The sequence below is a fragment of the Triturus cristatus genome, chromosome 4_1 (genome assembly GCF_964204655.1).
Source record: "Triturus cristatus chromosome 4_1, aTriCri1.1, whole genome shotgun sequence".
Classification (NCBI taxonomy): domain Eukaryota; kingdom Metazoa; phylum Chordata; class Amphibia; order Caudata; family Salamandridae; genus Triturus; species Triturus cristatus.
The window spans coordinates 137815904-137843403 of NC_140585.1; the positions used below are offsets into that span (position 1 = coordinate 137815904).

The window sequence follows — 27500 nt, forward strand, 5'->3', positions numbered from 1 at the left end:
GACTCGAACCCTCAATCTTCTGATCCGAAGTCAGACGCCTTATCCATTAGGTCACGTGGTCATCCGTCCACCTGAGATGATTTTTATCATGTAGGTGGTATGCATGGATGGAGAACATATTATTGAAAGGTATTCAGGTTTACATCCCATAGTGTTCTTTCAGCTCTTTTCGCTGGAAGCACTTTTTTGGAATCTATATATTGAGAATTTTATGAGTACGATATGCTTTTGTTTTCCTTTTTCCATACAAACCTCTTTCTTTATGAGTTTAAAGCTCATTTGTATGCTCTACATAGCTCTGGACGTTTCCAGACGTGGAGTGAAACTGTTTTGAAAGTAGTACAAATTGCTCCTTCCTGCATATGCTAATTTTTCACACTCACATAGGTTGTATAAGTTTTATGAATCCTGGCTTGATCTATTCAAGTAGCTGAAAGCCTGTCACCACCTCTAGAAACAAGATTCACACCAATCCAATTCATATCATTTTTTCCAAAGGAATATGTTCTGGCCGGTCGAAAATGCATCTCACAAAAATAGGCATTTAAAAATCTACTTTGCAGTTTCAGAACACTAACATGACTGTGAAGTGTACACAAGTAAAATGGGACCGTTTCAAAGTACCTAATCCCTCATAAACTTCTGAGAGGAAGCATGTAATAAATCTACCTAATTTTCTGGAAAAGAAAGAGGGAGGATTTTTGTTATCACCTCAGATGGGACTTGAACCCACAATCCCTGGCTTAGGAGGCCAGTGCCTTATCCATTAGGCCACTGAGGCACACATGCATAGCTCTTTTCTAGAGGCATTATTTAAATGTATTCTATGGTCAGACACCGGTGTGTGCACACAGGGCATTTCTCACTTCTCTCTATAAGTAAACTTCCCATTTTCACCCTCTTCCATCCCCGACTTTAACGCTCTCTTCTATGCTATAATGGAGACTTTGCAATTTTAGCAAGTGGAGAGAAATTGGAGAACCACTTTCGACTCCACACTTCTTCTTCACTTACTTCTTTTCTCAATATACTGGGCTTAGAAAATGGTATCAAGCCATCCTTATCATCAGTAGGACACGGAAAGAGGCACTAAGTCTCCTAACCAAGTTCAACCACACTCTGCAACTTAACCATTGCACTACAAATTAGGCAACGGGGGCATCAGCAAAGGCAGCCAATGTGCCGATCCTTTATACATTTTGTGTAGTACTTTTCTTACTCGGAGGCAAAATCAGCACTTTAACTGCCCAAATCATACAGATTTTACACATGTAGCACTCTATGCACACATAGGCACACACCTTGCAGTTCTTCTACACACACTTAAGCTAAAAACCCATTCTGTCACGTCAAAATTCTGCAAACCTATTACATATTCAGTGCGTCGGCATAGAAGCACTTTTTAATGCCACTAAAATGCACAAGTAGTTAGACTGAAGATGCAACCTGAATGAGTTTACAGTATGTACTCCACTTTATTAATGATTAGTAATGAGAAAGTGAGGACTACAAGAGTATTGGAAAAGACTTTTTCCACTCTGAATGTAAAGCAGATTGTGTGACCATTGGCCAAAAATGACCACGAAGGGACTCGAACCCTCAATCTTCTGATCTGAAGTCAGACACCTTATCCATTGGGCCACGCGGTCATCCGTCCACCTGAGATGATTTTTATCATGTAGGTGGTATGCATGGATGGAGAACATATTATTGAAAGGTATTCAGGTTTACATCCCATAGTGTTCTTTCAGCTCTTTTCGCTGGAAGCACTTTTTGGAATCTATATATTGAGAATTTTATGAGTACGATATGCTTTTGTTTTCCTTTTTCCATACAAACCTCTTTCCTCATGAGTTTAAAGCTCATTTGTATGCTCTACATAGCTCTGGACGTTTCCAGACGTGGAGTGAAACTGTTTTGAAAGTAGTACAAATTGCTCCTTCCTGCATATGCTAATTTTTCACACTCACATAGGTTGTATAAGTTTTATGAATCCTGGCTTGACCTATTCAAGTAGCTGAAAGCCTGTCACCACCTCTAGAAACAAGATTCACACCAATCCAATTCATATCATTTTTTCCAAAGGAATATGTTCTGGACGGTCGAAAATGCATCTCACAAAAATAGGCATTTAAAAATATACTTTGCAGTTTCAGAACCCTAACATGACTGTGAAGTGTACACAAGTAAAATGGGACCGTTTCAAAGTACCTAATCCCTCATAAACTTCTGAGAGGAAGCATGTAATAAATCTACCTAATTTTCTGGAAAAGAAAGAGGGAGGATTTTTGTTATCACCTCAGATGGGACTTGAACCCACAATCCCTGGCTTAGGAGGCCAGTGCCTTATCCATTAGGCCACTGAGGCACACATGTATAGCACTTTTCTAGAGGCATTATTTAAATGTATTATATGGTCAGACACCGGTGTGTGCACACAGGGCATTTCTCACTTCTCTCTATAAGTAAACTTCCCATTTTTATCCTCTTCCATCCCCGACTTTAACGCTCTCTTCTATGCTATAATGGAGACTTTGCAATTTTAGCAAGTGGAGAGAAATTGGAGAACCACTTTCGACTCCACACTTCTTCTTCACTTACTTCTTTTCTCAATATACTGGGCTTAGAAAATGGTATCAAGCCATCCTTATCATCAGTAGGACACGGAAAGGGGCACTAAGTCTCCTAACCAAGTTCAACCACACTCTGCAACTTAACCATTGCACTACAAATTAGGCAACGGGGGCATCAGCAAAGGCAGTCAATGTGCCGATCCTTTATACATTTTGTGTAGTACTTTTCTTACTCGGAGGCAAAATCAGCACTTTAATTGCCCAAATCATACAGATTTTACACATGTACCACTCTATGCACACATAGGCACACACCTTGCAGTTCTTCTACACACAATTAAGCTAAAACCCCATTGTGTCATGTCAAAATTCTGCAAACCTATTACATATTCAGTGCGTCGGCATAGAAGCACTTTTTAATGCCACTAAAATGCACAAGTAGTTAGACTGAAGATGCAACCTGAATGAGTTTACAGTATGTACTCCACTTTATTAATGATTAGTAATGAGAAAGTGAGGACTACAAGAGTATTGGAAAAGACTTTTTCCACTCTGAATGTAAAGCAGATTGTGTGACCATTGGCCAAAAACGACCACGAAGGGACTCGAACCCTCAATCGTCTGATCCGACGTCAGACGCCTTATCCATTAGGCCACCCGGTCATCCGTTCACTTGAGATGATTTTTATCATGTAGGTTATATTCATGGATGGAGAACATATTATTGAAAGGTATTCAGGTTTACATCCCATAGTGTTCTTTCAGCTCTTTTCGCTGGAAGCACTTTTTTGGAATCTATATATTGAGAATTTTATGAGTACGATATGCTTTTGTTTTCCTTTTTGCATACAAACCTCTTTCCTCATGAGTTTAAAGCTCATTTGTGTGCTCTACATAGCTCTGGACGTTTCCAGACGTGGAGCGAAACTGTTTTGAAAGTAGTACAAATTGCTCCTTCCTGCATATGCTAATTTTTCACACTCACATAGGTTGTATAAGTTTTATGAATCCTGGCTTGACCTATTCAAGTAGCTGAAAGCCTGTCACCACCTCTAGAAACAAGATTCACACCAATCCAATTCATATCATTTTTTCCAAAGGAATATGTTCTGGCCGGTCGAAAATGCATCTCACAAAAATAGGCATTTAAAAATCTACTTTGCAGTTTCAGAACACTAACATGACTGTGAAGTGTACACAAGTAAAATGGGACAGTTTCAAAGTACCTAATCCCTCATAAACTTCTGAGAGGAAGCATGTAATAAATCTACCTAATTTTCTGGAAAAGAAAGAGGGAGGATTTTTGTTATCACCTCAGATGGGACTCAAACCCACAATCCCTGGCTTAGGAGGCCAGTGCCTTACCCATTAGGCCACTGAGGCACACATGCATAGCTCTTTTCTAGAGGCATTATTTAAATGTATTCTATGGTCAGACACCGGTGTGTGCACACAGGGCATTTCTCACTTCTCTCTATAAGTAAACTTCCCATTTTCATCCTCTTCCATCCCCGACTTTAACGCTCTCTTCTATGCTATAATGGAGACTTTGCAATTTTAGCAAGTGGAGAGAAATTGGAGAACCACTTTCGACTCCACACTTCTTCTTCACTTACTTCTTTTCTCAATATACTGGGCTTAGAAAATGGTATCAAGCCATCCTTATCATCAGTAGGACACGGAAAGAGGCACTAAGTCTCCTAACCAAGTTCAACCACACTCTGCAACTTAACCCTTGCACTACAAATTAGGCAATGGGGGCATCAGCAAAGGCAGCCAATGTGCCTATCCTTTATACATTTTGTGTAGTACTTTTCTTACTCGGAGGCAAAATCAGCACTTTAACTGCCCAAATCATACAGATTTTACACATGTACCACTCTATGCACACATAGGCACACACCTTGCAGTTCTTCTACACATACTTAAGCTAAAAACCCATTCTGTCACGTCAAAATTCTGCAAACCTATTACATATTCAGTGCGTCGGCATAGAAGCACTTTTTAATGCCACTAAAATGCACAAGTAGTTAGACTGAAGATGCAACCTGAATGAGTTTACAGTATGTACTCCACTTTATTAATGATTAGTAATGAGAAAGTGAGGACTACAAGAGTATTGGAAAAGACTTTTTCCACTCTGAATGTAAAGCAGATTGTGTGACCATTGGCCAAAAACGACCATGAAGGGACTCGAACCCTCAATCTTCTGATCCGAAGTCAGACGCCTTATCCATTAGGCCACGCGGTCATCCGTTCACCTGAGATGATTTTTATCATGTAGGTGGTATGCATGGATGGAGAACATATTATTGAAAGGTATTCAGGTTTACATCCCATAGTGTTCTTTCAGCTCTTTTCGCTGGAAGCACTTTTTTGGAATCTATATATTGAGAATTTTATGAGTACGATATGCTTTTGTTTTCCTTTTTGCATACAAACCTCTTTCCTCATGAGTTTAAAGCTCATTTGTATGCTCTACATAGCTCTGGACGTTTCCAGACGTGGAGTGAAACTGTTTTGAAAGTAGTACAAATTGCTCCTTCCTGCATATGCTAATTTTTCACAATCACATAGGTTGTATAAGTTTTATGAATCCTGGCTTGACCTATTCAAGTAGCTGAAAGCCTGTCACCACCTCTAGAAACAAGATTCACACCAATCCAATTCAAATCATTTTTTCCAAAAGAATATGTTCTGGCCGGTCGAAAATGCATCTCACAAAAATAGGCATTTAAAAATCTACTTTGCAGTTTCAGAACACTAACATGACTGTGAAGTGTACACAAGTAAAATGGGACAGTTTCAAAGTACCTAATCCCTCATAAACTTCCGAGAGGAAGCATGTAATAAATCTACCTAATTTTCTGGAAAAGAAAGAGGGTGGATTTTTGTTATCACCTCAGATGGGACTCAAACCCACAATCCCTGGCTTAGGAGGCAAGTGCCTTATCCATGAGGCCACTGAGGCACACATGCATAGCTCTTTTCTAGAGGCATTATTTAAATGTATTCTATGGTCAGACAACGGTGTGTGCACACAGGGCATTTCTCACTTCTCTCTATAAGTAAACTTCCCATTTTCATCCTCTTCCATCCCCGACTTTAACGCTCTCTTCTATGCTATAATGGAGACTTTGCAATTTTAGCAAGTGGAGAGAAATTGGAGAACCACTTTCGACTCCACACTTCTTCTTCACTTACTTCTTTTCTCAATATACTGGGCTTAGAAAATGGTATCAAGCCATCCTTATCATCAGCAGAACACTGAAAGAGGCACCAAGTCTCCTTACCAAGTTCAACCACACTCTGCAACTTAACCATTGCACTACAAATTAGGCAACGGGGGCATCAGCAAAGGCAGCCAATGTGCCGATCCTTTATACATTTTTTGTAGTACTTTTCTTACTCGGAGGCAAATTCAGCACTTTAACTACCCAAATCATATAGACTTTACACATGTAGCACTCTATGCACACATAGGCACACACCTTGCAGTTCTTCTACACACACTTAAGCTAAAAACCCATTCTGTCACGTCAAAATTCTGCAAACCTATTACATATTCAGTGCGTCGCCATAGAAGCACTTTTTAATGCCACTAAAATGCACAAGTAGTTAGACTGAAGATGCAACCTGAATGAGTTTACAGTATGTACTCCACTTTATTAATGATTAGAAATGAGAAAGTGAGGACTACAAGAGTATTGGAAAATACTTTTTCCACTCTGAATGTAAAGCAGATTGTGTGACCATTGGCCAAAAACGACCATGGAGGGACTCGAACCCTCAATCATCTGATCCGAAGTCAGACGCCTTATCCATTAGGCCACGCGGTCATCCGTTCACCTGAGATGATTTTTATCATGTAGGTGGTATGCATGGATGGAGAACATATTATTGAAAGGTATTCAGGTTTACATCCCATAGTGTTCTTTCAGCTCTTTTCGCTGGAAGCACTTTTTTGGAATCTATATATTGAGTATTTTATGAGTACGATATGCTTTTGTTATCCTTTTTGCATACAAACCTCTTTCCTCATGAGTTTAAAGCTCATTTGTATTCTCTACATAGCTCTGGAAGTTTCCAGACGTGGAGTGAAACTGTTTTGAAAGTAGGACAAATTGCTCCTTCCTGCATATGCTAATTTTTCACACTCACATAGGTTGTATACGTTTTATGAATCCTGGCTTGACCTATTCAAGTAGCTGAAAGCCTGTCACCACCTCTAGAAACAAGATTCACACCAATCCAATTTAAATCATTTTTTCCAAAGGAATATGTTCTGGCCGGTCGAAAATGCATCTCACAAAAATAGGCATTTAAAAATATACTTTGCAGTTTCAGAACACTAACATGACTGTGAAGTGTACACAAGTAAAATGGGACCGTTTCAAAGTAACTAATCCCTCATAAATCTACCTAATTTTCTGGAAAAGATAGAGGGCGGATTTATGTTATAACCTCAGATGGGACTCGAACCCACAGTCCCTGGATTAGGAGGCCAGTGCCTTACCCATTAGTCCACTGAGGCACACATGCATAGCTCTTTTCTAGAGACATTATTTAAATGTATTCTATGGTCAGACACCGGTGTGTGCACACAGGGCATTTCTAACTTCTCTCTATAAGTAAACTTCCCATTTTCATCCTCTTCTATCCCCGACTTTAACGCTCTCTTCTATGCTATAATGGAGACTTTGCAATTTTAGCAAGTGGAGAGAAATTGGAGAACCACTTTCGACTCCACACTTCTTCTTCACTTACTTCTTTTCTCAATATACTGGGCTTAGAAAATGGTATCAAGCCATCCTTATCATCAGCAGGACACGGAAAGAGGCACCAAGTCTCCTAACCAAGTTCAACCACACTCTGCAACTTAACCATTGCACTACAAATTAGGCAACGGGGGCATCAGCAAAGGCAGCCAATGTGCCGATCCTTTATACATTTTTTGTAGTACTTTTCTTACTCCGACGCAAAATCAGCACTTTAACTGCCCAAATCATACAGACTTTACACATGTAGCACTCTATGCACACATAGGCACACACCTTGCAGTTCTTCTACACACACTTAAGCTAAAAACCCATTCTGTCACGTCAAAATTCTGCAAACCTATTACATATTCAGTGCGTCGGCATAGAAGCACTTTTTAATGCCACTAAAATGCACAAGTAGTTAGACTGAAGATGCAACCTGAATGAGTTTACAGTATGTACTCCACTTTATTAATGATTAGTAATGAGAAAGTGAGGACTACAAGAGTATTGGAAAATACTTTTTCCACTCTGAATGTAAAGCAGATTGTGTGACCATTGGCCAAAAACGACCACAAACGGACTCGAACCCTCAATCTTCTGATCCGAAGTCAGACACCTTATCCATTAGGCCACGCGGTCATCCGTTCACCTGAGATGATTTTTATCATGTAGGTGGTATGCATGGATGGAGAACATATTATTGAAAGGTATTCAGGTTTACATCCCATAGTGTTCTTTCAGCTCTTTTCTCTAGAAGCACTTTTTTGGAATCTATATATTGAGTATTTTATGAGTACGATATGCTTTTGTTTTCCTTTTTGAATACAAACCTCTTTCCTCATGCGTTTAAAGCTCATTTGTATTCTCTACATAGCTCTGGAAGTTTCCAGACGTGGAGTGAAACTGTTTTGAAAGTAGGACAAATTGCTCCTTCCTGCATATGCTAATTTTTCACACTCACATAGGTTGTATACGTTTTATGAATCCTGGCTTGACCTATTCAAGTAGCTGAAAGCCTGTCACCACCTCTAGAAACAAGATTCACACCAATCCAATTCAAATCATTTTTTCTAAAGGAATATGTTCTGGCCGGTCGAAAATGCATCTCACAAAAATAGGCATTTAAAAATATACTTTGCAGATTCAGAAAACTAACATGACTGTGAAGTGTACACAAGTAAAATGGGACCGTTTCAAAGTAACTAATCCCTCATAAACTTCTGAGAGGAAGCATGTAATAAATCTCCCTAATTTTCTGGAAAAGATAGAGGGAGGATTTTTTTTATCACCTCAGATGGGACTCGAACCCACGATCACTGGCTCAGGAGGCCAGTGCCTTATCCATTAGGCCACTGAGGCACACATGCATAGCTCTTTTCTAGAGACATTATTTAAATGTATTCTATGGTCAGACACCGGTGTGTGCACACAGGGCATTTCTCACTTCTCTCTATAAGTAAACTTCCCATTTTCATCCTCTTCCATCCCCGACTTTAACGCTCTCTTCTATGCTATAATGGAGACTTTGCAATTTTAGCAAGTGGAGAGAAATTGGAGAACCACTTTCGACTCCACACTTCTTCTTCACTTACTTCTTTTCTCAATATACTGGGCTTAGAAAATGGTATCAAGCCATCCTTATCATCAGCAGGACACGGAAAGAGGCACCAAGTCTCCTAACCAAGTTCAACCACACTCTGCAACTTAACCATTGCACTACAAATTAGGCAACGGGGGCATCAGCAAAGGCAGCCAATGTGCCGATCCTTTATACATTTTTTGTAGTCCTTTTCTTACTCGGAGGCAAAATCAGCACTTTAACTGCCCAAATCATACAGATTTTACACATGTAGCACTCTATGCACACATAGGCACACACCTTGCAGTTCTTCTACACACACTTAAGCTAAAACCCATTCTGTCACGTCAAAATTCTGCAAACCTATTACATATTCAGTGCGTCGGCATAGAAGCACTTTTTAATGCCACTAAAATGCACAAGTAGTTAGACTGAAGATGCAACCTGAATGAGTTTACAGTATGTACTCCACTTTATTGATGATTAGTAATGAGAAAGTGAGGACTACAAGAGTATTGGAAAATACTTTTTCCACTCTGAATGTAAAGCAGATTGTGTGACCATTGGCCAAAAACGACCACGAAGGGACTCGAACCCTCAATCTTCTGATCCGAAGTCAGACGCCTTATTCATTAGGCCACGCGGTCATCCGTTCACCTGAGATGATTTTTATCATGTAGGTGGTATGCATGGATGGAGAACATATTATTGAAAGGTATTCAGGTTTACATCCCATAGTGTTCTTTCAGCTCTTTTAGCTGGAAGCACTTTTTTGAAATCTATATATTGAGAATTTTATGAGTACGATATGCTTTTGTTTTCCTTTTTGCATACAAACCTCTTTCCTCATGAGTTTAAAGCTCATTTGTATGCTCTACATAGCTCTGGACGTTTCCAGACGTGGAGTGAAACTGTTTTGAAAGTAGTACAAATTGCTCCTTCCTGCATATGCTAATTTTTCACACTCACATAGGTTGTATAAGTTTTATGAATCCTGGCTTGACCTATTCAAGTAGCTGAAAGCCTGTCACCACCTCTAGAAACAAGATTCACACCAATCCAATTCAAATCATTTTTTCCAAAGGAATATGTTCTGGCCGGTCGAAAATGCATCTCACAAAAATAGGCATTTAAAAATCTACTTTGCAGTTTCAGAACACTAACATGACTGTGAAGTGTACACAAGTAAAATGGGACCGTTTCAAAGTACCTAATCCCTCATAAACTTCTGAGAGGAAGCATGTAATAAATCTACCTAATTTTCTGGAAAAGAAAGAGAGAGGATTTTTGTTATCACCTCAGATGGGACTCAAACCCACAACCCTTGGCTTAGGAGGCCAATGCCTTATCCATTAGGCCACTAAGCACACATGCATAGCTCTTTTCTAGAGGCATTATTTAAATGTATTCTATGGTCAGAAACCGGTGTGTGCACACAGGGCATTTCTCACTTCTCTCTATAAGTAAACTTCCCATTTTCATCCTCTTCCATCCCCGACTTTAACGCTCTCTTCTATGCTATAATGGAGACTTTGCAATTTTAGCAAGTGGAGAGAAATTGGAGAACCACTTTCGACTCCACACTTCTTCTTCACTTACTTCTTTTCTCAATATACTGGGCTTAGAAAATGGTATCAAGCCATCCTTATCATCAGCAGTACGCGGAAAGAGGCACCAAGTCTCCTAACCAAGTTCAACCACACTCTGCAACTTAACCATTGCACTACAAATTAGGCAACGGGGGCATCAGCAAAGGCAGTCAAGGTGCCGATCCTTTATACATTTTTTGTAGTACTTTTCTTACTCGGAGGTAAAATCAGCGCTTTAACTGCCCAAATCATACAGACTTTACACATGTAGCTCTCTATGCACACATAGGCACACACCTTGCAGTTCTTCTACACACACTTAAACTAAAAACCCATTCTGTCACGTCAAAATTCTGCAAACCTATTACATATTCAGTGCGTCGGCATAGAAGCACTTTTTAATGCCACTAAAATGCACAAGTAGTTAGACTGAAGATGCAACCTGAATGAGTTTACAGTATGTACTCCACTTTATTAATGATTAGTAATGAGAAAGTGAGGACTACAAGAGTATTGGAAAAGACTTTTTCCACTCTGAATGTAAAGCAGATTGTGTGACCATTGGCCAAAAACGACCACGAAGGTACTCGAACCCTCAATTTTCTGATCCGAAGCCAGACGCCTTATCCATTAGGCCATGTGGTCATCCGTTCACCTGAGGTGATTTTTATCATGTAGGTGGTATGCATGGATGGAGAACATATTATTGAAAGGTATTCAGGTTTACATCCCATAGTGTTCTTTCAGCTCTTTTCGCTGGAAGCACTTTTTTGGAATCTATATATTGAGAATTTTATTAGTACAATATGCTTTTGTTTTCCTTTTTGCATACAAATCTCTTTCCTCATGAGTTTAAAGCTCATTTGTATTCTCTACATAGCTCTGGACGTTTCCAGACGTGGAGTGAAACTGTTTTGAAAGTAGGACAAATTGCTCCTTCCTGCATATGCTAATTTTTCACACTCACATAGGTTGTATACGTTTTATGAATCCTGGCTTGACCTATTCAAGTAGCTGAAAGCCTGTCACCACCTCTAGAAACAAGATTCACACCAATCCAATTCAAATCATTTTTTCCAAAGGAATATGTTCCGGCCGGTCGAAAATGCATCTCACAAAAATAGGCATTTAAAAATATACTTTGCAGTTTCAGAACACTAACATGACTGTGAAGTGTACACAAGTAAAACGGGACGTTGCAAAGTACCTAATCCCTCATAAACTTCTGAGAGGAAGCATGTAATAAATCTACCTAATTTTCTGGAAAAGGAAGAGGGAGGATTTTTGTTATCACCTCAGATGGGACTCAAACCCACAATCCCTGGCTTAGGAGGCCAGTGCCTTATCCATTAGGCCACTGAGGCACACATGCATATCTCTTTTCTAGAGGCATTATTTAAATGTATTCTATGGTCAGACACCGGTGTGTGCACACAGGGCATTTCTCACTTCTCTCTATAAGTAAACTTCCCATTTTCATCCTCTTCCATCCCCGACTTTAACGCTCTCTTCTATGCTATAATGGAGACTTTGCAATTTTAGCAAGTGGAGAGAAATTGGAGAACCACTTTCGACTCCACACTTCTTTTTCACTTACTTCTTTTCTCAATATATTGGGCTTAGAAAATGTTATCAAGCCATCCTTATCATCAGCAGTACGCGGAAAGAGGCACCAAGTTTCCTAACCAAGTTCAACCACACTCTGCAACTTAACCATTGCACTACAAATTAGGCAACGGTGGCATCAGCAAAGGCAGCCAATGTGCTGATCCTTTATACATTTTGTGTAGTACTTTTCTTACTCGGAGGCAAAATCAGCACTTTAACTGCCCAAATCATACAGATTTTACACATGTAGCACTCTGTGCACACATAGGCACACACCTTGCAGTTCTTCTACACACACTTAAGCTAAAAACCCATTCTGTCACGTCAAAATTCTGCAAACCTATTACATATTCAGTGCGTCGGCATAGAAGCACTATTTAATGCCACTAAAATGCACAAGTAGTTAGACTGAAGATGCAACCTGAATGAGTTTACAGTATGTACTCCACTTTATTAATGATTAGTAATGAGAAAGTGAGGACTACAAGAGTATTGGAAAATACTTTTTCCACTCTGAATGTAAAGCAGATTGTGTGACCATTGGCCAAATACGACCACAAAGGGACTCGAACCCTCAATCTTCTGATCCAAAGTCAGACGCCTTATCCATTAGGCCACGCGGTCATCTGTTCACCTGAGAAGATTTTTATCATGTAGGTGGTATGCATGAATGGAGAACATATTATTGAAAGGTATTCAGGTTTACATCCCATAGTGTTCTTTCAGCTCTTTTCGCTGGAAGCACTTTTTTGGAATCTCTATATTGAGAATTTTATGAGTACGATATGCTTTTGTTTTCCTTTTTGCATACAAACCTCTTTCCTCATGAGTTTAAAGCTCATTTGTATGCTCTACATAGCTCTGGACGTTTCCAGACGTGGACTGAAACTGTTTTGAAAGTAGTACAAATTGCTCCTTCCTGCATATGCTAATTTTTCACACTCACATAGGTTGTATAAGTTTTATGAATCCTGGCTTGAACTATTCAAGTAGCTGAAAGCCTGTCACCACCTCTAGAAACAAGATTCACACCAATCCAATTCAAATCATTTTTTCCAAAGGAATATGTTCTGGCCGGTGGAAAATGCATCTCACAAAAATAGGCATTTAAAAATCTACTTTGCAGTTTCAGAACACTAACATGACTGTGAAGTGTACACAAGTAAAATGGGACAGTTTCAAAGTACCTAATCCCTCATAAACTTCTGAGAGGAAGCATGTAATAAATCTACCTAATTTTCTGGAAAAGAAAGAGGGAGGATTTTTGTTATCACCTCTGATGGGACTCAAACACACAACCCTTGGCTTAGGAGGCCAGTGCCTTATCCATTAAGCCACTGAGGCACACATGCATAGCTCTTTTCTAGAGGCATTATTTAAATGTATTCTATGGTCAGACACCGGTGTGTGCACACAGGGCATTTCTCACTTCTCTCTATAAGTAAACTTCCCATTTTCATCCTCTTCCATCCCCGACTTTAACGCTCTCTTCTATGCTATAATGGAGACTTTGCAATTTTAGCAAGTGGAGAGAAATTGGAGAACTACTTTCGACACCACACTTCTTCTTCACTTACTTCTTTTCTCAATATACTGGGCTTAGAAAATGGTATCAAGCCATCCTTATCATCAGCAGGACACGGAAAGAGGCACCAAGTCTCCTAACCAAGTTCAACCACACTCTGCAACTTAACCATTGCACTACAAATTAGGCAACGGGGGCATCAGCAGAGGCAGCCAATGTGCCGATCCTTTATACATTTTGTGTAGTCCTTTTCTTACTCGGAGGCAAAATCAGCACTTTAACTGCCCAAATCACACAGATTTTACACATGTAGCACTCTATGCACACATAGGCACACACCTTGCAGTTCTTCTACACACACTTAAGCTAAAACCCATTCTGTCACGTCAAAATTCTGCAAACCTATTACATATTCAGTGCGTCGGCATAGAAGCACTTTTTAATGCCACTAAAATGCACAAGTAGTTAGACTGAAGATGCAACCTGAATGAGTTTACAGTATGTACTCCACTTTATTGATGATTAGTAATGAGAAAGTGAGGACTACAAGAGTATTGGAAAAGACTTTTTCCACTCTGAATGTAAAGCAGATTGTGTGACCATTGGCCAAAAACGACCACGAAGGGACTCGAACCCTCAATCTTCTGATCCGAAGTCAGACGCCTTATCCATTAGGCCACGCGGTCATCCGTTCACCTGAGATGATTTTTATCATGTAGGTGGTATGCATGGATGGAGAACATATTATTGAAAGGTATTCAGGTTTACATCCCATAGTGTTCTTTCAGCTCTTTTCGCTGGAAGCACTTTTTTGGAATCTATATATTGAGAATTTTATTAGTACGATATGCTTTTGTTTTCCTTTTTGCATACAAATCTCTTTCCTCATGAGTTTAAAGCTCATTTGTATTCTCTACATAGCTCTGGACGTTTCCAGACGTGGAGTGAAACTGTTTTGAAAGTAGGACAAATTGCTCCTTCCTGCATATGCTAATTTTTCACACTCACATAGGTTGTATACGTTTTATGAATCCTGGCTTGACCTATTCAAGTAGCTGAAAGCCTGTCACCACCTCTAGAAACAAGATTCACACCAATCCAATTCAAATCATTTTTTCCAAAGGAATATGTTCTGGCCGGTGGAAAATGCATCTCACAAAAATAGGCATTTAAAAATCTACTTTGCAGTTTCAGAACACTAACATGACTGTGAAGTGTACACAAGTAAAATGGGACCGTTTCAAAGTACCTAATCCCTCATAAACTTCTGAGAGGAAGCATGTAATAAATCTACTTAATTTTCTGGAAAAGAAAGAGGGAGGATTTTTGTTATCACCTCAGATGGGACTCAAACACACAACCCTTGGCTTAGGAGGCCAGTGCCTTATCCATTAGGCCACTGAGGCACACATGCATAGCTCTTTTCTAGAGGCATTATTTAAATGTATTCTATGGTCAGACACCGGTGTGTGCACACAGGGCATTTCTCACTTCTCTCTATAAGTAAACTTCCCATTTTCATCCTCTTCCATCCCCGACTTTAACGCTCTCTTCTATGCTATAATGGAGACTTTGCAATTTTAGCAAGTGGAGAGAAATTGGAGAACTACTTTCGACTCCACACTTCTTCTTCACTTACTTCTTTTCTCAATATACTGGGCTTAGAAAATGGTATCAAGCCATCCTTATCATCAGCAGGACACGGAAAGAGGCACCAAGTCTCCTAACCAAGTTCAACCACACTCTGCAACTTAACCATTGCACTACAAATTAGGCAACGGGGGCATCAGCAGAGGCAGCCAATGTGCCGATCCTTTATACATTTTGTGTAGTCCTTTTCTTACTCGGAGGCAAAATCAGCACTTTAACTGCCCAAATCATACAGATTTTACACATGTAGCACTCTATGCACACATAGGCACACACCTTGCAGTTCTTCTACACACACTTAAGCTAAAACCCATTCTGTCACGTCAAAATTCTGCAAACCTATTACATATTCAGTGCGTCGGCATAGAAGCACTTTTTAATGCCACTAAAATGCACAAGTAGTTAGACTGAAGATGCAACCTGAATGAGTTTACAGTATGTACTCCACTTTATTGATGATTAGTAATGAGAAAGTGAGGACTACAAGAGTATTGGAAAAGACTTTTTCCACTCTGAATGTAAAGCAGATTGTGTGACCATTGGCCAAAAACGACCACGAAGGGACTCGAACCCTCAATCTTCTGATCCGAAGTCAGACGCCTTATCCATTAGGCCACGCAGTCATCCGTTCACCTGAGATGATTTTTATCATGTAGGTGGTATGCATGGATGGAGAACATATTATTGAAAGGTATTCAGGTTTACATCCCATAGTGTTCTTTCAGCTCTTTTAGCTGGAAGCACTTTTTTGAAATCTATATATTGAGAATTTTATGAGTACGATATGCTTTTGTTTTCCTTTTTGCATACAAACCTCTTTCCTCATGAGTTTAAAGCTCATTTGTATGCTCTACATAGCTCTGGACGTTTCCAGACGTGGAGTGAAACTGTTTTGAAAGTAGTACAATTTGCTCCTTCCTGCATATGCTAATTTTTCACACTCACATAGGTTGTATAAGTTTTATGAATCCTGGCTTGACCTATTCAAGTAGCTGAAAGCCTGTCACCACCTCTAGAAACAAGATTCACACCAATCCAATTCAAATCATTTTTTCCAAAGGAATATGTTCTGGCCGGTCGAAAATGCATCTCACAAAAATAGGCATTTAAAAATCTACTTTGCAGTTTCAGAACACTAACATGACTGTGAAGTGTACACAAGTAAAATGGGACCGTTTCAAAGTACCTAATCCCTCATAAACTTCTGAGAGGAAGCATGTAATAATTCTACCTAATTTTCTGGAAAAGAAAGATGGAGGATTTTTGTTATCACCTCAGATGGGACTCAAACCCACAACCCTTGGCTTAGGAAGCCAATGCCTTATCCATTAGGCCACTAAGCACACATGCATAGCTCTTTTCTAGAGGCATTATTTAAATGTATTCTATGGTCAGACACCGGTGTGTGCACACAGGGCATTTCTCACTTCTCTCTATAAGTAAACTTCCCATTTTCATCCTCTTCCATCCCCGACTTTAACGCTCTCTTCTATGCTATAATGGAGACTTTGCAATTTTAGCAAGTGGAGAGAAATTGGAGAACCACTTTGGACTCCACACTTCTTCTTCACTTACTTCTTTTCTCAATATACTGGGCTTAGAAAATGGTATCAAGCCATCCTTATCATCAGCAGGACCCGGAAAGAGGCACCAAGTCTCCTAACCAAGTTCAACCACACTCTGCAACTTAACCATTGCACTACAAATTAGGCAACGGGGGCATCAGCAAAGGCAGCCAATGTGCCGATCCTTTATACATTTTTTGTAGTACTTTTCTTACTCGGAGGTAAAATCAGCGCTTTAACTGCCCAAATCATACAGACTTTACACATGTAGCACTCTATGCACACATAGGCACACACCTTGCAGTTCTTCTACACACACTTAAACTAAAAACCCATTCTGTCACGTCAAAATTCTGCAAACCTATTACATATTCAGTGCGTCGGCATAGAAGCACTTTTTAATGCCACTAAAATGCACAAGTAGTTAGACTGAAGATGCAACCTGAATGAGTTTACAGTATGTACTCCACTTTATTAATGATTAGTAATGAGAAAGTGAGGACTACAAGAGTATTGGAAAATACTTTTTCCACTCTGAATGTAAAGCAGATTGTGTGACCATTGGCCAAAAACGACCACTAAGGGACTCGAACCCTCAATTTTCTGATCCGAAGCCAGACGCCTTATCCATTAGGCCATGCGGTCATCCGTTCACCTGAGGTGATTTTTATCATGTAGGTGGTATGCATGGATGGAGAACATATTATTGAAAGGTATTCAGGTTTACATCCCATAGTGTTCTTTCAGCTCTTTTTGCTGGAAGCACATTTTTTGGAATCTATATATTGAGAATTTTATGAGTACGATATGCTTTTGTTTTCCTTTTTGCATACAAACCTCTTTCCTCATGAGTTTAAAGCTCATTTGTATGCTCTACATAGCTCTGGACGTTTCCAGACTTGGAGTGAAACTGTTTTGAAAGCAGTACAAATTGCTCCTTCCTGCATATGCTAATTTTTCACACTCACATAGGTTGTATAAGTTTTATGAATCCTGGCTTGACCTATTCAAGTAGCTGAAAGCCTGTCACCACCTCTAGAAACAAGATTCACACCAATCCAATTCATATCATTTTTTCCAAAGGAATATGTTCTGGCCGGTCGAAAATGCATCTCACAAAAATAGGCATTTAAAAATCTACTTTGCAGTTTCAGAACACTAACATGACTGTGAAGTGTACACAAGTAAAATGGGACCGTTTCAAAGTACCTAATCCCTCATAAACTTCTGAGAGGAAGCATATAATAAATCTACCTAATTTTCTGGAAAAGAAAGAGGGAGGATTTTTGTTATCACCTCAGATGGGACTCGAACCCACAATACCTGGCTTAGGAGGCCAGTGCCTTATCCATTAGGCCACCGAGGCACACATGCATAGCTCTTTTCTAGAGGCATTATTTAAATGTATTCTATGGTCAGACACCGGTGTGTGCACACAGGGCATTTCTCACTTCTCTCTATAAGTAAACTTCCCATTTTCATCCTCTTCCATCCCCGACTTTAACGCTCTCTTCTATGCTATAATGGAGACTTTGCAATTTTAGCAAGTGGAGAGAAATTGGAGAACTACTTTCGACTCCACACTTCTTCTTCACTTACTTCTTTTCTCAATATACTGGGCTTAGAAAATGGTATCAAGCCATCCTTATCATCAGCAGGACACGGAAAGAGGCACCAAGTCTCCTAACCAAGTTCAACCACACTCTGCAACTTAACCATTGCACTACTAATTAGGCAACGGGGGCATCAGCAGAGGCAGCCAATGTGCCGATCCTTTATACATTTTGTGTAGTCCTTTTCTTACTCGGAGGCAAAATCAGCACTTTAACTTCCCAAATCATACAGATTTTACACATGTAGCACTCTATGCACACATAGGCACACACCTTGCAGTTCTTCTACACACACTTAAGCTAAAACCCATTCTGTCACGTCAAAATTCTGCAAACATATTCAGTGCCATATTCAGTGCGTCGGCATAGAAGCACTTTTTAATGCCACTAAAATGCACAAGTAGTTAGACTGAAGATGCAACCTGAATGAGTTTACAGTATGTACTCCACTTTATTGATGATTAGTAATGAGAAAGTGAGGACTACAAGAGTATTGGAAAAGACTTTTTCCACTCTGAATGTAAAGCAGATTGTGTGACCATTGGCCAAAAACGACCACGAAGGGACTCGAACCCTCAATTTTCTGATCCGAAGTCAGACGCCTTATCCATTAGGCCACGCAGCCATCCGTTCACCTGAGATGATTTTTATCATGTAGGTGGTATGCATGGATGGAGAACATATTATTGAAAGGTATTCAGGTTTACATCCCATAGTGTTCTTTCAGCTCTTTTAGCTGGAAGCACTTTTTTGAAATCTATATATTGAGAATTTTATGAGTACGATATGTTTTTGTTTTCCTTTTTGCATACAAACCTCTTTCCTCATGAGTTTAAAGCTCATTTGTATGCTCTACATAGCTCTGGACGTTTCCAGACGTGGAGTGAAACTGTTTTGAAAGTAGTACAAATTGCTCCTTCCTGCATATGCTAATTTTTCACACTCACATAGGTTGTATAAGTTTTATGAATCCTGGCTTGACCTATTCAAGTAGCTGAAAGCCTGTCACCACCTCTAGAAACAAGATTCACACCAATCCAATTCAAATCATTTTTTCCAAAGGAATATGTTCTGGCCGGTTGAAAATGCATCTCACAAAAATAGGCATTTAAAAATCTACTTTGCAGTTTCAGAACACTAACATGACTGTGAAGTGTACACAAGTAAAATGGGACCGTTTCAAAGTACCTAATCCCTCATAAACTTCTGAGAGGAAGCATGTAATAAATCTACCTAATTTTCTGGAAAAGAAAGAGGGAGGATTTTTGTTATCACCTCAGATGGGACTCAAACCCACAACCCTTGGCTTAGAAGGCCAATGCCTTATCCATTAGGCCACTAAGCACACATGCATAGCTCTTTTCTAGAGGCATTATTTAAATGTATTCTATGGTCAGACACCGGTGTGTGCACACAGGGCATTTCTCACTTCTCTCTATAAGTAAACTTCCCATTTTCATCCTCTTCCATCCCCGACTTTAACGCTCTCTTCTATGCAATAATGGAGACTTTGCAATTTTAGCAAGTGGAGAGAAATTGGAGAACCACTTTGGACTCCACACTTCTTCTTCACTTACTTCTTTTCTCAATATACTGGGCTTAGAAAATGGTATCAAGCCATCCTTATCATCAGCAGGACCCGGAAAGAGGCACCAAGTCTCCTAACCAAGTTCAACCACACTCTGCAACTTAACCATTGCACTACAAATTAGGCAACGGGGGCATCAGCAAAGGCAGCCAATGTGCCGATCCTTTATACATTTTTTTTAGTACTTTTCTTACTCGGAGGTAAAATCAGCGCTTTAACTGCCCAAATCATACAGACTTTACACATGTAGCACTCTATGCACACATAGGCACACACCTTGCAGTTCTTCTACACACACTTAAACTAAAAACCCATTCTGTCACGTCAAAATTCTGCAAACCTATTACATATTCAGTGCGTCGGCATAGAAGCACTTTTTAATGCCACTAAAATGCACAAGTAGTTAGACTGAAGATGCAACCTGAATGAGTTTACAGTATGTACTCCACTTTATTAATGATTAGTAATGAGAAAGTGAGGACTACAAGAGTATTGGAAAAGACTTTTTCCACTCTGAATGTAAAGCAGATTGTGTGACCATTGGCCAAAAACGACCACGAAGGGACTCGAACCCTCAATTTTCTGATCCGAAGCCAGACGCCTTATCCATTAGGCCATGCGGTCATCAGTTCACCTGAGGTGATTTTTATCATGTAGGTGGTATGCATGGATGGAGAACATATTATTGAAAGGTATTCAGGTTTACATCCCATAGTGTTCTTTCAGCTCTTTTTGCTGGAAGCACATTTTTTGGAATCTATATATTGAGAATTTTATGAGTACGATATGCTTTTGTTTTCCTTTTTGCATACAAACCTCTTTCCTCATGAGTTTAAAGCTCATTTGTATGCTCTACATAGCTCTGGACGTTTCCAGACTTGGAGTGAAACTGTTTTGAAAGCAGTACAAATTGCTCCTTCCTGCATATGCTAATTTTTCACACTCACATAGGTTGTATACGTTTTATGAATACTGGCTTGACCTATTCAAGTAGCTGAAAGCCTGTCACCACCTCTAGAAACAAGATTCACACCAATCCAATTCATATCATTTTTTCCAAAGGAATATGTTCTGGCCGGTCGAAAATGCATCTCACAAAAATAGGCATTTAAAAATCTACTTTGCAGTTTCAGAACACTAACATGACTGTGAAGTGTACACAAGTAAAATGGGACCGTTTCAAAGTACCTAATCCCTCATAAACTTCTGAGAGGAAGCATATAATAAATCTACCTAATTTTCTGGAAAAGAAAGAGGGAGATTTTTGTTATCACCTCAGATGGGACTCAAACCCACAATACCTGGCTTAGGAGGCCAGTGCCTTATCCATTAGGCCACCGAGGTACACATGCATGGCTCTTTTCTAGAGGCATTCTTTAAATGTATTCTATGGTCAGACACCGGTGTGTGCACACAGGGCATTTCTCACTTCTCTCTATAAGTAAACTTCCCATTTTCATCCTCTTCCATCCGCGACTTTAACGCTCTCTTCTATGCTATAATGGAGACTTTGCATTTTTAGCAAGTGGAGAGAAATTGGAGAACTACTTTCGACTCCACACTTCTTCTTCACTTCTTTTCTCAATATACTGGGCTTAGAAAATGGTATCAAGCCATCCTTATCATCAGCAGGACACGGAAAGAGGCACCAAGTCTCCTAACCAAGTTCAACCACACTCTGCAACTTAACCATTGCACTGCAAATTAGGCAACGGGGGCATCATCAGAGGCAGCCAATGTGCCGATCCTTTATACATTTTGTGTAGTACTTTTCTTACTCGGAGGCAAAATTAGCACTTTAACTGCCCAAATCATACAGATTTTACCAATGTAGCACTCTATGCACACATAGGCACACACCTTGCAGTTCGTCTACACACACTTAAGCTAAAAACCCATTCTGTCACGTCAAAATTCTGCAAACCTATTACATATTCAGTGCGTCGGCATAGAAGCACTTTTTAATGCCACTAAAATGCACAAGTAGTTAGACTGAAGATGCAACCTGAATGAGTTTACAGTATGTACTCCACTTTATTAATGATTAGTAATGAGAAAGTGAGGACTACAAGAGTATTGGAAAATACTTTTTCCACTCTGAATGTAAAGCAGATTGTGTGACCATTGGCCAAAAACTACAACGAAGGGACTCGAACCCTCAATCTTCTGATCCGAAGTCAGACGCCTTATCCATTAGGCCACGCGGTCATCCGTTCACCTGAGAAGATTTTTATCATCTAGGTGGTATCCATGGATGGAGAACATATTATTGAAAGGTATTCAGGTTTACATACCATACTGTTCTTTCAGCTATTTTAGCTGGAAGCACTTTTTTGGAATCTATATATTGAGAATTTTATGAGTACGATATGCTTTTGTTTTCCTTTTTGCATACAAACCTCTTTCCTCATGAGTTTAAAGCTCATTTGTATGCTCTACATAGCTCTGGACGTTTCCAGACGTGGAGTGAAACTGTTTTGAAAGTAGTACAAATTGCTCCTTCCTGCATATGCTAATTTTTCACACTCACATAGGTTGTATAAGTTTTATGAATCCGGGCTTGACCTATTCAAGTAGCTGAAAGCCTGTCACCACCTCTAGAAACAAGATTCACACCAATCCAATTCATATCATTTTTTCCAAAGGAATATGTTCTGGCCGGTCGAAAATGCATCTCACAAAAATAGGCATTTAAAAATCTACTTTGCAGTTTCAGAACACTAACATGACTGTGAAGTGTACACAAGTAAAATGGGACCGTTTCAAAGTACCTAATACCTCATAAACTTCTGAGAGGAAGCATGTAATAAATCTACCTAATTTTCTGAAAAAGAAAGAGGGAGGATTTTTGTTATCACCTCAGACTGGGACTCAAACCCACAATCCCTGGCTTAGGATGCCAGTGCCTTATCCATTAGGCCACTGAGGCACACATGCATTGCGCTTTTCTAGAGGCATTATTTAAATGTATTCTATGGTCAGACACCGGTGTGTGCACACAGGGCATTTCTCACTTCTCTCTATAAGTAAACTTCCCATTTTCATCCTCTTCCATCCCCGACTTTAACGCTCTCTTCTATGCTATAATGGAGACTTTGCAATTTTAGCAAGTGGAGAGAAATTGGAGAACCACTTTCAACTCCACACTTCTTCTTCACTTACTTCTTTTCTCAATATACTGGGCTTAGCAAATGGTATCAAGCCATCCTTATCATCAGCAGGACACGGAAAGAGCCACCAAGTCTCCTATCCAAGTTCAACCACACTCTGCAACTTAACCATTGCACTACAAATTAGGCAACGGGGGCATCAGCAAAGGCAGCCAATGTGCCGATCCTTTATACATTTTGTGTAGTACTTTTCTTACTCGGAGGCAAAATCAGCACTTTAACTGCCCAAATCATACAAATTTTACACATGTAGCACTCTATGCACACATAGGCACATACCTTGCAGTTCTTCTACACACACTTAAGCTAAAAACCCATTCTGTCACTTCAAAATGCTGCAAACCTATTACATATTCAGTGCGTCGGCATAGAAGCACTTTTTAATGCCACTAAAATGCACAAGTAGTTAGACTGAAGATGCAACCTGAATGTACTCCACTTTATTAATGATTAGTAATGAGAAAGTGAGGACTACAAGAGTATTGGAAAATACTTTTTCCACTCAGAATGTAAAGCAGATTGTGTAACCATTGGCCAAAAACGACCACAAGGGACTTGAACCCTCAATCTTCTGATCCGAAGTCAGACGCCTTATCCATTAGGCCACGCGGTCATCCGTTCACCTGAGGTGATTTTTATCATGTAGGTGGTATGCATGGATGGAGAACATATTATTGAAAGGTATTCAGGTTTACATCCCATAGTGTTCTTTCAGCTCTTTTCGCTGGAAGCACTTTTTTGGAATCTATATATTGAGAATTTTATGAGTACGATATGCTTTTGTTTTCCTTTTTGCATACAAACTTCTTTCCTCATGAGTTTAAAGCTCATTTGTATGCTCTACATAGCTCTGGACGTTTCCAGACGTGGAGTGAAACTGTTTTGAAAGTAGTACAAATTGCTCCTTCCTGCATATGCTAATTTTTCACACTCACATAGGTTGTATAAGTTTTATGAATCCTGGCTTGACCTATTCAAGTAGCTGAAAGCCTGTCACCACCTCTAGAAACAAGATTCACACCAATCCAATTCAAATAATTTTTTCCAAAGGAATATTTTCTGGCCGGTCGAAAATGCATCTCACAAAAATAGGCATTTAAAAATATACTTTACAGTTTCAGAACACTAACATGACTGTGAAGTGTACACAAATAAATGGGACTGTTTCAAAGTACCTAATACCTCATAAACTTCTGAGAGGAAGCATGTAATAAATCTACCTAATTTTCTGAAAAAGAAAGAGGGAGGATTTTTGTTATCACCTCAGACTGGGACTCAATCCCACAATCCCTGGCTTAGGATGCCAGTGCCTTATCCATTAGGCCACTGAGACACACATGCATAGCGCTTTTCTAGAGGCATTATTTAAATGTATTCTATGGTCAGACACCGGTGAGTGCACACAGGGCATTTCTCACTTCTCTCTATAAGTAAACTTCCAATTTTCATCCTCTTCCATCCCCGACTTTAACGCTCTCTTCTATGCTATAATGGAGACTTTGCAATTTTAGCAAGTGGAGAGAAATTGGAGAACCACTTTCGACTCCACACTTCTTCTTCACTTACTTCTTTTCTCAATATACTGGGCTTAGCAAATGGTATCAAGCCATCCTTATCATCAGCAGGACACGGAAAGAGGCACCAAGTCTCCTAACCAAGTTCAACCACACTCTGCAACTTAACCATTGCACTACAAATTAGGCAACGGGGGCATCAGCAAAGGCAGCCAATGTGCCGATCCTTTATACATTTTGTGTAGTACTTTTCTTACTCGGAGGCAAAATCAGCACTTTAACTGCCCAAATCATACAGATTTTACCAATGTGGCACTCTATGCACACATAGGCACACACCTTGCAGTTCTTCTACACACACTTAAGCTAAAACCCATTCTGTCACGTCAAAATTCTGCAAACCTATTACATATTCAGTGCGTCGGCATAGAAGCACTTTTTAATGCCACTAAAATGCACAAGTAGTTAGACTGAAGATGCAACCTGAATGAGTTTACAGTATGTACTCCACTTTATTAATTATTAGTAATGAGAAAGTGAGGACTACAAGAGTATTGGAAAAGACTTTTTTCACTCTGAATGTAAAGCAGATTGTGTGACCATTGGCCAAAAACAACCACGAAGGGACTCGAACCCTCAATTTTCTGATCCGAAGTCAGACGCCTTATCCATTAGGCCACGCAGTCATCCGTTCACCTGAAATGATTTTTATCATGTAGGTGGTATGCATGGATGGAGAACATATTATTGAAAGGTATTCAGGTTTACATCCCATAGTGTTCTTTCAGCTCTTTTAGCTGGAAGCACTTTGTTGGAATCTATATATTGAGAATTTTATGAGTACGATATGCTTTTGTTTTCCTTTTTGCATACAAACCTCTTTCCTCATGAGTTTAAAGCTCATTTGTATGCTCTACATAGCTCTGGAAATTTCCAGACGTGGAGTGAAACTGTTTTGAAAGTAGTACAAATTGCTCCTTCCTGCATATGCTAATTTTTCACACTCACATAGGTTGTATAAGTTTTATGAATCCTGGCTTGACCTATTCAAGTAGCTGAAAGCCTGTCACCACCTCTAGAAACAAGATTCACACCAATCCAATTCATATCATTTTTTCCAAAGGAATATGTTCTGGCCGGTCAAAAATGCATCTCACAAAAATAGGCATTTAAAAATATACTTTACAGTTTCAGAACACTAACATGACTGTGAAGTGTATACAAGTAAAATGGGACTGTTTCAAAGTACCTAATAAACTTGTGAGAGGAAGCATGTAATAAATCTACCTAATTTTCTGGAAAAGAAAGAGGGAGGATTTTTGTTATCACCTCAGATGGGACTCAAACCCACAATCCCTGACTTAGGAGGCCAGTGCCTTATCTGGTAGGCACTGAGGCACACATGCGTAGCTGTTTTCTAGAGGCATTATTTAAATGTATTCTATGGTCAGACACCGGTGTGTGCACACAGGGCATTTCTCACTTCTCTCTACAAGTAAACTTCCCATTTTCATCCTCTTCCATCCCCGACTTTAACGCTCTCTTCTATGCTATAATGGAGACTTTGCAATTTTAGCAAGTGGAGAGAAATTGGAGAACCACTTTCGACTCCACACTTCTTCTTCACTTACTTCTTTTCTCAATATACTGGGCTTAGAAATTGGTATCAAGCCATCCTTATCATCAGCAGGACACGGAAAGAGGCACCAAGTCTCCTAACCAAGTTCAACCACACTCTGCAACTTAACCATTGCACTACAAATTAGGCAACGGGGGCATCAGCAAAGGCAGCCAATGTGCCGATCCTTTATACATTTTGTGTAGTACTTTTCTTACTCGGAGGCAAAATCAGCACTTTAACTGCCCAAATCATACAGATTTTACACATGTAGCACTCTATGCACACATAGGCACACACCTTGCAGTTCTTCTACACACACTTAAGCTAAAACCCATTCTGTCACGTCAAAATTCTGCAAACCTATTACATATTCAGTGCGTCGGCATAGAAGCACTTTTTAATGCCACTAAAATGCACAAGTAGTTAGACTGCAGATGCAACCTGAATGAGTTTACAGTATGTACTCCACTTTATTAACCCCTTCGGTGCTCATGACGGAATGGTTCCGTCATGACCCACGGTTGAGCTGTGCTCATGACGGAACCATTCCGTCATGACCACGCCAGCGCAAGATTCCGTCAGCACAGCGGCGGAATCTGCGCAGCATCGAAGGGGTTAATGATTAGTAATGAGAAAGTGAGGACTACAAGAGTATTGGAAAATACTTTTTTCACTCTGAATGTAAAGAAGATTGTGTGACCATTGGCCAAAAACAACCACGAAGGAACTCGAACCCTCAATCTTCTGATCCGAAGTCAGACGCCTTATCCATTAGGCCACGCAGTCATCCGTTCACCTGAGATGATTTTTATCATCTAGGTGGTATCCATGGATGGAGAACATATTATTGAAAGGTATTCAGGTTTACATCCCATAGTGTTCTTTCAGCTCTTTTCGCTGGAAGCACTTTTTTGGAATCTATATATTGAGAATTTTATGAGTACGATATGCTTTTGTTTTCCTTTTTGCATACAAACCTCTTTCCTCATGAGTTTAAAGCTCATTTGTATGCACTACATAGCTCTGGACGTTTCCAGACGTGGAGTGAAACTGTTTTGAAAGTAGTACAAATTGCTCCTTCCTGCATATGCTAATTTTTCACACTCACATAGGTTGTATAAGTTTTATGAATCCTGGCTTGA

The 27500-nt window shown here is 39.7% G+C and overlaps 8 non-coding genes across 8 annotated transcripts; all 8 read right to left on the reverse strand.

Moving 5' to 3' along the window:
* Nucleotides 1-708: 708 nt before the first annotated feature.
* TRNAR-CCU (transfer RNA arginine (anticodon CCU)) lies at nucleotides 709-781 on the reverse strand. The gene has a single exon. It is a non-coding gene; the product is annotated as a tRNA-Arg (tRNA).
* Nucleotides 782-2295: 1514 nt separating this feature from the next.
* Nucleotides 2296-2368, reverse strand: TRNAR-CCU (transfer RNA arginine (anticodon CCU)). Its single transcript has one exon. It is a non-coding gene; the product is annotated as a tRNA-Arg (tRNA).
* Nucleotides 2369-3883: 1515 nt separating this feature from the next.
* On the reverse strand, nucleotides 3884-3956 carry TRNAR-CCU (transfer RNA arginine (anticodon CCU)). The gene has a single exon. It is a non-coding gene; the product is annotated as a tRNA-Arg (tRNA).
* A 2383-nt stretch (nucleotides 3957-6339) lies between these two features.
* On the reverse strand, nucleotides 6340-6412 carry TRNAR-UCG (transfer RNA arginine (anticodon UCG)). Its single transcript has one exon. It is a non-coding gene; the product is annotated as a tRNA-Arg (tRNA).
* A 2210-nt stretch (nucleotides 6413-8622) lies between these two features.
* Nucleotides 8623-8695, reverse strand: TRNAR-CCU (transfer RNA arginine (anticodon CCU)). The gene has a single exon. It is a non-coding gene; the product is annotated as a tRNA-Arg (tRNA).
* A 5555-nt stretch (nucleotides 8696-14250) lies between these two features.
* TRNAR-UCG (transfer RNA arginine (anticodon UCG)) lies at nucleotides 14251-14323 on the reverse strand. The gene has a single exon. It is a non-coding gene; the product is annotated as a tRNA-Arg (tRNA).
* Nucleotides 14324-15837: 1514 nt separating this feature from the next.
* TRNAR-UCG (transfer RNA arginine (anticodon UCG)) lies at nucleotides 15838-15910 on the reverse strand. Its single transcript has one exon. It is a non-coding gene; the product is annotated as a tRNA-Arg (tRNA).
* A 2235-nt stretch (nucleotides 15911-18145) lies between these two features.
* On the reverse strand, nucleotides 18146-18218 carry TRNAR-CCU (transfer RNA arginine (anticodon CCU)). Its single transcript has one exon. It is a non-coding gene; the product is annotated as a tRNA-Arg (tRNA).
* Nucleotides 18219-27500: the final 9282 nt, after the last annotated feature.